Source organism: Bactrocera tryoni, unplaced genomic scaffold, assembly GCF_016617805.1.
Source record: "Bactrocera tryoni isolate S06 unplaced genomic scaffold, CSIRO_BtryS06_freeze2 scaffold_25, whole genome shotgun sequence".
In the NCBI taxonomy this organism is placed as follows: Eukaryota; Metazoa; Arthropoda; class Insecta; order Diptera; family Tephritidae; genus Bactrocera; species Bactrocera tryoni.
The window spans coordinates 30,615,380-30,627,332 of record NW_024395977.1 but is presented as its reverse complement, the minus strand read 5'-3'; positions in this window follow the sequence as shown (position 1 = coordinate 30,627,332).

The window sequence follows — 11,953 nt, the reverse complement described above, 5'->3', positions numbered from 1 at the left end:
TATCCCCTTACATATTGGAAATGAAGTAATCCCGTACTCCACTTCGGGGAAATATCTTGGTTTGAGGATGGATGCAAAGTTAAAGTGGAAGGAGCATATATAAAGAAAAGCTGCAGAGCTAAAACTAAAATACAATAAAATCAACTCATTAATCGGCAAGAAATCACCCTAACAACCTCAAATAAAATCCAAGTCTACAATCAAACGTTAAAGCCCATTTGGACATACGAAATTCAACTATGGGCATGCGCTGTTGTACATGCATTGAAGCGGTGGAAAAATTCCAAAATAAAGTTCTGCGAAAAATTATAAACGCCAGGTGGTACATACGAAATTCAGATCTACATCGTGAAATTCACAAAAACTGGTTCGAGAAGTCATTGGAGAAAGGCATCGAAACATGCCAAAAGTTTACAAACTCACGTAAACGCTGAAGCTCGACAACTGATGGACTTGGCTAAATCAACTCAGCTCGTTACGCTGATCATTTATATACACCTACTTACGTTCGTAAGTACTCCTTACATACAGCTGCATCCGAAACCCTTGGTTTTCGGAAAGTGCGAAAGAACAACTGGTACGACGAGGAGTGCCGCGCCGCAGCGGAGAGAAAACCGGCTGCCTACCTCGCAACGTTACGATCGACCACTACACGTGCGGGAAGGAATAGATACCGAGAATTGAAGAGGGAAGCGAGACGCACCTGCAGACAGAAAAAGAAAGAGGCCGAAATGCATGAGTAGGAAGAGCTTGATAAGCTGGCCGACAGGGATAATGCTCGAAAATTCTACGAAAAAATGCGGCGGCTTAAAGAAGGTTTCAAGACCGGAGCATACTCTTGTACAACCCCCAAAGGTGATCTAGTGACCGATGCCCAGAGCATACTTAAATTATGGAGGGAACACTTCTCCAGCCTGCTGAATGGCAGAGAATGCACAACGCCAGGAGAAGGCGAACCCGATTCCCCAATCGATGACGATGGAGCAGACGTCCCATTGCCCGACCATGAAGAAGTTCGAATAGCAATTACCCGCCTGAAGATCAACAATGCGGCGGGGCCGATGGATTGGCGGTCGACCTATTCAAACACGGCGGCGAAGAACTGATAAGGAGCATGCATCAGCTTCTTTGTAAAATATGGTCGGACGAAAGCATGCCCAACGATTGGAATTTAAGTGTGCTATGCCCAATCCATAAAAAAGGAGACCCCACAATCTGCGCCAACTACCGTGGGATTAGCCTCCTCAACATCGCATATAAGGTTCTATCGAGCGTATTGTGTGAAAGATTAAAGCCCACCGTCAACGAACTGATTGGACCTTATCAGTGTGGCTTTAGACCTGGAAAATCAACAACCGACCAGATATTCACCATGCGCCAAATCTTGGAAAAGACCCGTGAAAGGAGAATCGACACACACCACCTCTTCGTCGATTTCAAAGCTGCTTTCGACAGCACGTAAAGGAACTGCCTCTATGCCGCGATATCTGAATTTGGTATCCCCGCAAAACTAATACGGCTGTGTAAACTGACGTTGAGCAACACGAAGAGCTCCATCAGAATCGGGAAGGACCTCTCCGAGCCGTTCGATACCAAACGAGGTTACAGACAAGGCGATTCCCTATCGTGTGACTATTTCAACCTGCTTCTGGAGAAAATAGTTCGAGCTGCAGAGCTTAGTAGAGAAGGTACCATCTTTTATAAGAGTGTACAGCTGCTGGCGTATGCAGATGATATTGATATCATCGGCCTTAACACCCGCGCCGTTAGTTCTGCTTTTTCCAGACTAGACAAGGAAGCAAAACAAATGGGTCTGGCAGTGAACGAGGGCAAGACGAAATATCTCCTGTCATCAAACAAACAGTCGTCGCACTCGCGACTTGGCACTCACGTCACTATTGACAGTCATAGCTTTGAAGTTGTAGATAATTTCGTCTATTTAGGAACCAGTATTAACACCACCAACAATGTCAGCCTGGAAATCCAACGCAGGATAACTCTTGCCAACAGGTGCTACGTCGGACTGAGTAGGCAATTGAAAAGTAAAGTCCTCTCCCGACGAACAAAAGCCAAACTCTATAAGTCGCTCATAGTTCCCGTCCTGCTATATGGTGCAGAGGCTTGGACGATGTCAACAACTGATGAGTCGACGTTGCGAGTTTTCGAGAGAAAAGTTCTGCGAAAGGTTTATGGTCTACGCCAATTAAGAAGAAGAAGACTTACGTACGTACAGAGAAATAGCACAATTACAAATTTTTTTTGAAACCATGTTATTTCGGCCATTCTATGTCAAAATGTTTTATATTTATTTTTAGAAACTTGTTTTAAATACGATATTATATAATAAAAGGAAAACATTATATTAAATCAACTTATTTTCGGTTGAAAATTTTTTTGTTTAAAGGTCCGCATCCAGCTCTTAATTAATTGCTCAAGAAAAAAAATACATTATTTCTTCAAGTAGTTTTGACGGCTGGTTACACGTTGTGAATGATCCACATTCCAAACAAAGAAAATAAACTTTGTGCGTAATATGTATGTACGTATGTGTGTAGGAACATAAATATTTATTTTCATTGCGATTTAAGGAATGTTGTTGATGATTGGAAAGTTTTATACCACATTTTAAAATTAAATGTATTTCATAATAATGATTTTAACTAATTTAGGAAGAATTTAACGATTACTTTGAATTCCCTTCAAGAAACAATTGTTTGAAATGAATTTTTTCTTTGCAAAACCAGGATTACCAAATACGCATTTTATTGAAAAAAACTATTAAAAATTAGTAGTACATTTCTTCAAAGCTGCATACTAGCAAAAGAAAATTTACCGCAGGAAATTTTCTTCACCATTTCTTAAGCGTTTTTTATATGAAGTTTTTACATTCTTTGAGAGCTGGATACTAAGATTTACCGTTTACTGATTTCGGCTGCACACAGAAATAGCACACTTCCGGAATTCTATAAAAAACATGTATAAAAAATACTGCCTTACTCATTATCTGGTTAATACTTTTTTAATAGCTCCGATTTTTCAGGACAGCCTGGCATCTGCGAAATAGACTTTCCACCAGTGTGAGGCATATACTCCGCGAAATTTAATACCACGCTTTCTTAATTCCAGCGCAAAAATCATCCGATGTTAACTTTTACATCATTCCAGAGGGTTTTTACATGTATAAGGTTAAGATCAGGACTTTGCGCTAGCAGTTATAATACATCAATGTTTTCGGTAGATAACCAATACTTTACTGCCCTAGCTGCACGTATCAAATCACTATCATGCATAAATACCCAATTTACAGGCATTAATTCAAAAGAAAATGGTTCCATTGTGTTTTGGTGTTGGTTTTTTTCTTTTGTTACCTAATGGTATAAATTGTTACTATATTTAATTGCTTTGCTAATTTTTTCTTCAATACTTAGGGTTTATTGTTCTATCATCAGTGCTCTAAATTTTTTGGCTTCTCTAAGACCCCTATTATGAGTTGCATTCGATCTTCGACAACGATCGAAAATGCTGGTCGAACGAATTTGCATTTGGTATTACGACGCTCATTCGATGAAGATTGGCGTTATTGTGAATTGCAATCATTTTGAATGTTCACGATAGTATACATCTGTCAGATGGTGTAAAAACTAAAAGCGTTTTGTTTACGAAGTGTGAAAGTAAAACTAACAAATATTTTATAAATAAAGAAAATATAAATAAAAGTTAAAATAAAATATGACTACGACTGAGTTGTGGTTTGGCGATTCTTCAGAGGAGGATGAAAGCTTACTGGAATTGGCTAGAAATAGAAAGAAGCTAAAGGACGCTTCCAACCCTTTGGAATTGGATTCCGCTACGTAAGTACAATGCTATTTGTTAGAGGTTTCTACATGTTCAACATTTAGGAAATTTTATTTGTAGATTTATAAAAAACTTCCGTTTGTCGAAAGAGGGCGTTTGTTGATTTGCTGTCCGCTACAGAGGAGATGCTGCAGCGATGCACACGAGCGAAATCTATTCCCAATATACTAAAATTACAATGTCCAAATAAAAATGTATTTCCACAAAAAACACAGAACAACTTTATGAACCTTCATCCACTTTGGCGCTGGTCTAGTTGGTGGACCCAAACAGTTTAGCTCCAAAGCAAATCCCTCCCATTTTGTTGCCGCCTGAACTTTGGTGCAAATCCCTCTTGCAAATTGTGGATTTTCTTCCATTACTGGTAGTTTTCCAATTGCTGTTTGGTGCTCACGACTTTCGACCTGCATAAAATTAACAAATATAGTATAAATTAATTATTTGTTACCATAAAGCAATAAATAAACACAAAAAACCTACATTTTCACAAATTTCCATTCACTACGCTACGCTGTCGACAGGTAAATTCTGTTCGACAACCATTTCGATGCTCAACGAAAATTTCGACAGGGTTGCATAGCTCATAATACGAATTTTACATTCGATTTTCGATAGCCAGCGAATAGCGAAGATCGAATGCAACTCATAATAGGGACCTAAATTAAGATATATATTTTTTGTTTTTAAATAACATTTTATGTTTACACTTTTGAATTCATTATCGCATATTAGTTTAGTGTAATACTCGTTTTGAGATTTATAAAGTTCAATTTTTTCTATTATAGGTTGATTGGTTCTACCTTCGAGGTAATAAACGATAGCAAATTTTGAAATAATGGTCAATAAATGTTAAAAAAATAGACTTTGTATTTTTGTAGACATCCATTTGTATTATTTATTTTATATCTGTTGGAGATTCAGTTAAGTGGAGCAAATATTAATGTATTTTTGGTTTCCAAATTTCAAATTGGAAATATAAATTACCTGTATTATACGTTTTAAACCAAAATAATTTTCATCAATACCAATGTGATCAGTTTCATTTTTAAGTTATTTATTAAATAATCATAATTTAAAGGTTTCTTCTTCTGTTTTGATATCTTTTGCATAGTATGAACAACGAGCGAATCTGAGATTTCTAAATCCTTCAAACAATTATATTATTTTATTTTGTAGTGTTATACTGATTATCATCTACATACATTCCTATTCTCCCTTTTGTTAAATTTTTTTTTTATTGATTCCTATATATATCTGTTAATCTTTGTGTTTCACTTCCGTATATTTAGTCTTGCGTTCTTAATAATTTGGGTTTTAAATCCATTTACAACAGTTTCCAAAACTGGAATGTGGTCAAGATAGTCTTCAGATTGTGAGCGAATTGTGCCTAAGTCGTTCAATGTATTTTGTATTATTATGTTGATGTGCTCGGTTGTTGGCGCGGTAGACAGGCAAAAACGAAAGCAAAGAAATACCATAAAATATCGCCGTTACCGGCAACAATAATTTGTGCAATTAAAATACACATAATATTGAACAAAACAGGTCTGACTACCTGCGGTCGTAAAGTCTTGCTATTTTTAATAGCTAAGAACTTAGTAAATATTAAACAACTTACTGCGAGTGTTAATTACAAAAACAAGTGTATATTGGTGAACTAATTATGAGTACTGTCAGCTGGCAGGTTGTCGGCACAACCTCAGCCAAGAGAAAACGAATGCTCTCACCTAATGGTGATAACCCAAAAACCGCGCGGCTTTCAAATGAAACTACAAGCGAAAATCAATTTGATATACTACAGGATGAATCTGTGGAAGATGATAAAAATCCTGAAACCTCTAAAAAAGATAAAACTCATAAACCACCACCGATTTTTATCCCTAACGTTACAAATATAACCAAAATGATTGAATGTTTCAAAGAACTCATTGCAGTATCTGAATTTACTTATAAATCTCTTAGAGATGGACAAATTAAAGTGATTACAACTACAATAGAATCATATAGAAAAATAATTGAGTTTTTGAATAAAACCAACACAATGTATCACTCATATCAGATTAAACAACAAAGAGCCTACAGGGTGGTAATTAAAAATTTGCATCAATTTACGCCAACTAGTGACATTGAAAGTGAACTAACTCAACATGGACACAAAGTTCGAAATATGATAAACGTGAGAAGTAGAATAACAAAGGAGCAATTGCCTATATTTTTTGTGGATTTAGAGCCTGACCAAAATAATAAATCCATTTATGATATGAAATATCTCAACAATGCTGTGATTAATGTCGAGCCACCCAGAAAATTTAATGATATAGTGCAATGTCACCGCTGTCAACAATATGGGCATACCCAAAACTACTGCAAAAAAGGATTCTGATGTGTTAAATGCGGCATGGATCATTCAAGCAAAGACTGTAAAAAAACATTAGAAATCCCGCCTCGGTGTATCCACTGCCTACAAAATCACACCGCGAATTATAAGGGCTGCCAGATTTATAAAGAATTAATTAATAAAAAAAATAATAATATCATGCAAAGAAAAAGAAATAATAGCCAATGTATATCAGAAAATAACCCTTTTCCCAATAGTTACAACCCAAACACAACTAATGGAAACATGTCTTATGCACAAGCAGTAAGAGAAAATTCAGATCATCAATCTCAAGAAAATGTTTTCAAAAAGTTAGAAGTTCTAATGAATAAACAGGTTGAACTTACAAACACCTTAATGAATATGATGTCAATGTTAATTAACAAATTATGCAAATAGGTACTAGAATTGTTGCCTGGAATGCCAATGGTATTTCCAATCACTTATTAGAATTAGAACAATTTCTCAAAAACTCATGTATTGATATTGCACTGGTCTCAGAAACTCACTTAACGTCCAAATCTTTCTGTAAATTAAAAGGTTATGACATTGTTCATGCCAATCATCCAGACGAAAAAGCTCACGCAGGGTTAGCTATAATTATTAAATCTAGTATAAAATACACTGTACTTGATCCCGTTAGGGAAAAATATCTTCAAGCTGCAATAATCAAAGTTAAACATGACGACAGTGAGATAGTTATTTCTTCATTGTACTTTCCTCCACGATTTGCAGTCAAGTGCCATACTTTTATTAATTTTTTTGAAACTCTAGGGGGTTCAAGGCTGGCGAATCCAAAAGGCAAAGAACTCTACAAGTGCATACGAACCAAAAAATTTGTTACCTTATCTACTGGTAATCCAACTTACTGGCCATCTGATATTAACAAAATTCCAGATCTGCTTGACTTTTTTGTAATTAATGGTATTCCTACGAGCTGCCTTGCAATCTTTGACTCAAATGATCTTAGCTCTGATCATTCGCCTATAATATTAAACTACAATAATTTCATGCACTCCTATACTAAAAGAAGAGGATTTTTTTCCAAATCCACAAATGTCGACCTTTTTCAAAAAGAGCTAGAACAAAACGCTAATTTGAAACTAAATATTAGTCTCAAAACATTTGAAGAACTGGATGAAGCTGTTGAAAATTTTAATATAGCGATTCACGAAGCAGCAATCTTGTCAACCCCTCAATGTAGGCAGGAGCTAAACCAAAATAGCAGCATTATACTCACAATAGAGATCAGAAAATTAATACAAAAAAAAGAACTATAAGAAAAAGGTGGCAAATCAGAAGGAATCGAAATGATAAACTGCCCTCAATAAAATAACCAAAGAGCTTAAACAACGTTTATTTGAATTTAAAAACGATTGTATACAAAATTATTTAAAATCTTTAGACACAAAAAATTATGACTTCTCGTTGTGGAAAGCCACCAAATATATTAAACGCCCAACCCTTAAAAATTCCCTGATCAAAAACTTAAATGGTGAATGGTGTCGCTCTGACCTTTCAAAAGCTGATGCATTCGCTATGCACTTAACGAAAATTTTCCAACCTTTTAATCTTTGTACTGCAACAGATAATGATGAAATAAACGAATTCTTAGTTAGTCCCTGTCAAATGGATTTGCCCATCGAACCTTTCCATTCACACGAAATCGCTAACCAAATAATGATACTCAGCAATAATAAAGCACCCGGCTATGATCAAATTAATGCAAAAGTTTTAAAATCCTTGCCAAACACAACACTCAAATATATAACACTTCTATTTAACGCAGTACTTCGTTTACAATACTTTCCTCTTCAATGGAAGTGCTCAGAAATTATTATGATACAAAAACCGAACAAGCCAGAAAGTGAAATGAAGTCGTATAGGCCAATAAGTTTACTGCCAACGCTCTCCAAAGTATTTGAAAAAAAATACTTCTTGGAAGACTACTGCCTGAGCTAGAAAAACGATCTATCATTCCCGAACACCAGTTCGGTTTTCGTCAAAATCACGGAACACCAGAGCAATGCCATCGTATTGTTAATACTATTCGAAATGCACTAGAATCTAAACAGTACTGCTCTGCTGTTTTTCTCGATATTCAACAGGCTTTTGATCGTGTTTGGCACACTGGGCTCATGTACAAACTCAAAAAACTATTACCTGCTCCATTTTTTCTATTGCTTAAATCTTATCTTAATGATAGATTCTTCTACGTCAAAGTTCGGGAAGAGCGATCAAATATTTATAGAATTGAGGCAGGAATCCCACAAGGTAGCGTGTTAGGCCCAGTTTTGTATACAATATACACAAGTGATATTCCTTTGTTAGATAACGTACTAACTGCCACATATGCAGATGACACAGCAATTTTAGCATGCAGCCCTTGTGCAATTGAAGCTTCGATTATGGTACAAGAAGTAGTTAGAAGTATTGATGTTTGGCTCAAAAAGTGGAATATTGCAGTGAACACAGACAAATCTGTGCACGTCACCTTCACTTTGAGAAAAGGTAATTGTCCAAGTATTTTTCTGAATAATTCTGAGATACCATCTAAAAGCGATGTTAAGTACCTAGGCTTGCATTTGGACATAAGACTGACCTGGAAATTGCACATTCAAACTAAGAGAAAACAATTAAATCTGAAGCTTAAAAGAATGTACTGGCTTTTAGGGGAGAAATCAGAACTAAGTACAAAAAACAAATTACTACTTTACAAAACTATGCTTAAACCTATTTGGACGTACGGCATCCAGCTGTGGGGTACAGCAAGTACTTCAAACATCGAAATTCTCGAAAGATTTCAAAACATTGCACTTAGGAAAATTTTAAATGCACCCTGGTTTGTGTCAAATAAAATAATCATTAATGATACAGGTTTAGCTTTAGTTAAAAATGAAATCAAAAGATTCAGTACAAATTATTTTAATAGATTGAGTTATCATACTAACCCAGTTGCAATAGCCCTATTAGATGACTCAAACGAAATTAACCGTCTTAAACGGCTTCATATATTAGATTTGCCATATAGAAAATAAGCTGTTTATAAGTATGTACATATGTATATCTTATATGCACTTCTGTATATTAGTTCTGTACTCGCTGGAGTACAGCAACTTAGGTTAAGTTAATGTAGTATTACACAATTTGCTTAATGTCCTCGGACAGACTGTAAATAAAGGAAATCTAAAAAAAAAAAAAAAAATGTATTTTTATAGCAGTAGAGGTATCTTTGATAGTGATATGTTTGCGTTTTTTCTGTTAAAAAGTCCGCTAGCCGATCCGCGTTGGAATAGTCCAAAAACTTTCGCGGATAAAGTCTAAAATCTTGATAGAAATGATGATATTCATTCATTCATTCCGACAAGTTCATACTTTTTCTATATCATTTATCGGAAGGATCCAAGTCTTCTTTTTCACTCGCATAAACACAAATAAATTTACTAGATTAAAAAAGCAAATATGTGCCAGTATAATAGCAGAAAACGCGCGAAATTCAGCGCTGAATATCGTACCCCCTCTGCGGTACCTTAAATCGATCAGGCAGCCTCAGCATTTGCTAAAGAAAAGTATGTAATCATATACGCAAGTGGTCGGCATTACACAATTGAGTAAATTGACTTCATTCGCATTTTTATGCATAGAACACATATGTATATGGCGACAAGCGACAGGCAGCATCTGTTAAAAACTTAAATACACACGGTCTTTTGGGAACGATGACAGCACGACTTCACCGCAGCAGTTGTCGTTGTCGCTAAATTAAAACCATTTCTAATTTTACCGACGACAATTTCACTTTGATCAAAATATTAAAATTTCAATAAACAGAAAGGTTTTAGTACGGCAACAATGAAGCTGTGTTGCGCAAGCTAACTACACATGTATGCTTACGCTCTATCGGTCAGTCCTTCTCGAGTCAGTAACGCAACCAGGGATACCCAACTTATTCCAGTGTGAGAGCGCCTGAAATGTCCGATCTCTTAATTGGGAAGGAACCGCTGCTCATCTAGTTGATATCCTCGTTAGAGCTGAAATCATCGACGTCCAAGAAATGCAATGGATGGTCCAAGGGCTGAGGCGAGTAGGTTCTTGTGGCATTTACTACAGTGGCCATATAGAGAGAGCGCAAATTCGGTGTGGGATTCGTAGTGTGAGAGAGACTCCCACGAGCCACGATTCTCATCAAAGCGAAGTTCTTCAACATATCGCTGATTTGCACCCACGGCCCGACAGAAGAGAAGGAGGATGTGACCAAAGATGCCTTCTATGAGCGCTTGGAAGCACCTATGAGAGCTGCCCTCGCCCCGATGTCAAAACCGTTCTTGGCGACTTTAACGCCAGGGTGGACAAAGAAGGTACGCACAACGGTCGAGAAATTCAGCCACCATGACGAAACGTCCCCAAATGTGTTGAGGCTGATCGACTTCACCGGAGCCCGAAATATGGTTATCTGTAGTACTAGATTCCAGCATAAGAAAATACATCAAGCTCCCTGGCTGTATCTGGATCGAAAAGCCACCACCCAGTTCGATCATGTTGCGATAGAAGACACGTCTGTAGTGCGTACGCTTCGAGGTCCTAACATCGACTCGGACCGATCTTGTTGAAGTCAAGATATGTACCCGTGTCTGTGCAGGAAAAAACTCACGACAGCAAGCATAGGAAAGGTTCGACATCGAAAATCTGCCATCACAACAGACTGCCGAACGACTTTCTACTCGAATAGCAAATACCCATCTGAAGAACAACAGATCGGCAGGGGCCGATAAATTGGCGGCCAAGCTATTCAAACACGGCGGCGGAGAACTCATAAGGAGAATGCATCAGCTTCTTTGTAGAATATTGTTGGACGAAAGCATCCCCGACGATAGGAATTTAAGTGTGCTCTGACTTGAATTGACCAGATATTCACCATGCGCCAAATCTTGAAAAAGACCCATGAAAGAAGAATCGACACAGACCACCTCTTCGTCGATTTTAAAGCTGCTTTGAGGGGGTGAGCAGGAGCTGCTATGTCTGAATTTGGTATATCCTTAAAACTAATACGGCTGTGTAAACTGACGTTGAGCAATACCAAAAGCTCCGTCAGGATTGGGAAGGACCTCTCCGATCCGCTCGATACACAACGAGGTTTCAGACAAGGCGACTCCCTATCGTGCGACTTCTTCAATCTTCTGCTGGAGAAAATAATTCGAGCTACAGATCTTAATCGAGCAGGTACAATCTTTTATAAGAGTGTACATCTGCAGGTGTTTGCCAGTGATATTGATATCATTGGTCCCAACATCCACGCTGTTAGTTCTGCTTTCTCCAGACTGGATAATGAAGCAAAGTAGATGGCTCTGGTAGTGATAGAGGCCAAAACGAAATATTTCCTGTCATCAAACAAACAGTCGTCGCATTCGTCACTAGGCTCCCACGCCACGGTTGACAGTCATAATTTCGAAGTCGCTAACAACAATGTCAGCCTCGAAATCCAACGCAGAATAACTCTTGCCAACAGGTGCTACTTTGGACTGAGGAGGCAATTGAGAAGTAAAATCCTCTCTCGACAACCAAAAATCAAACTCTAAAAGTCACTTTGTTTTTAGTTGTTGTTGTTGTTTTAACGGTTATCTAATCCCCGTTAGGATAGTAAGTATTATCTCAGTTGTCGCCGACGTCATCTAAATGGAGGCCCAAGAAACGTGCTGTTCCGACTGGGTTGGACAAAAGGGA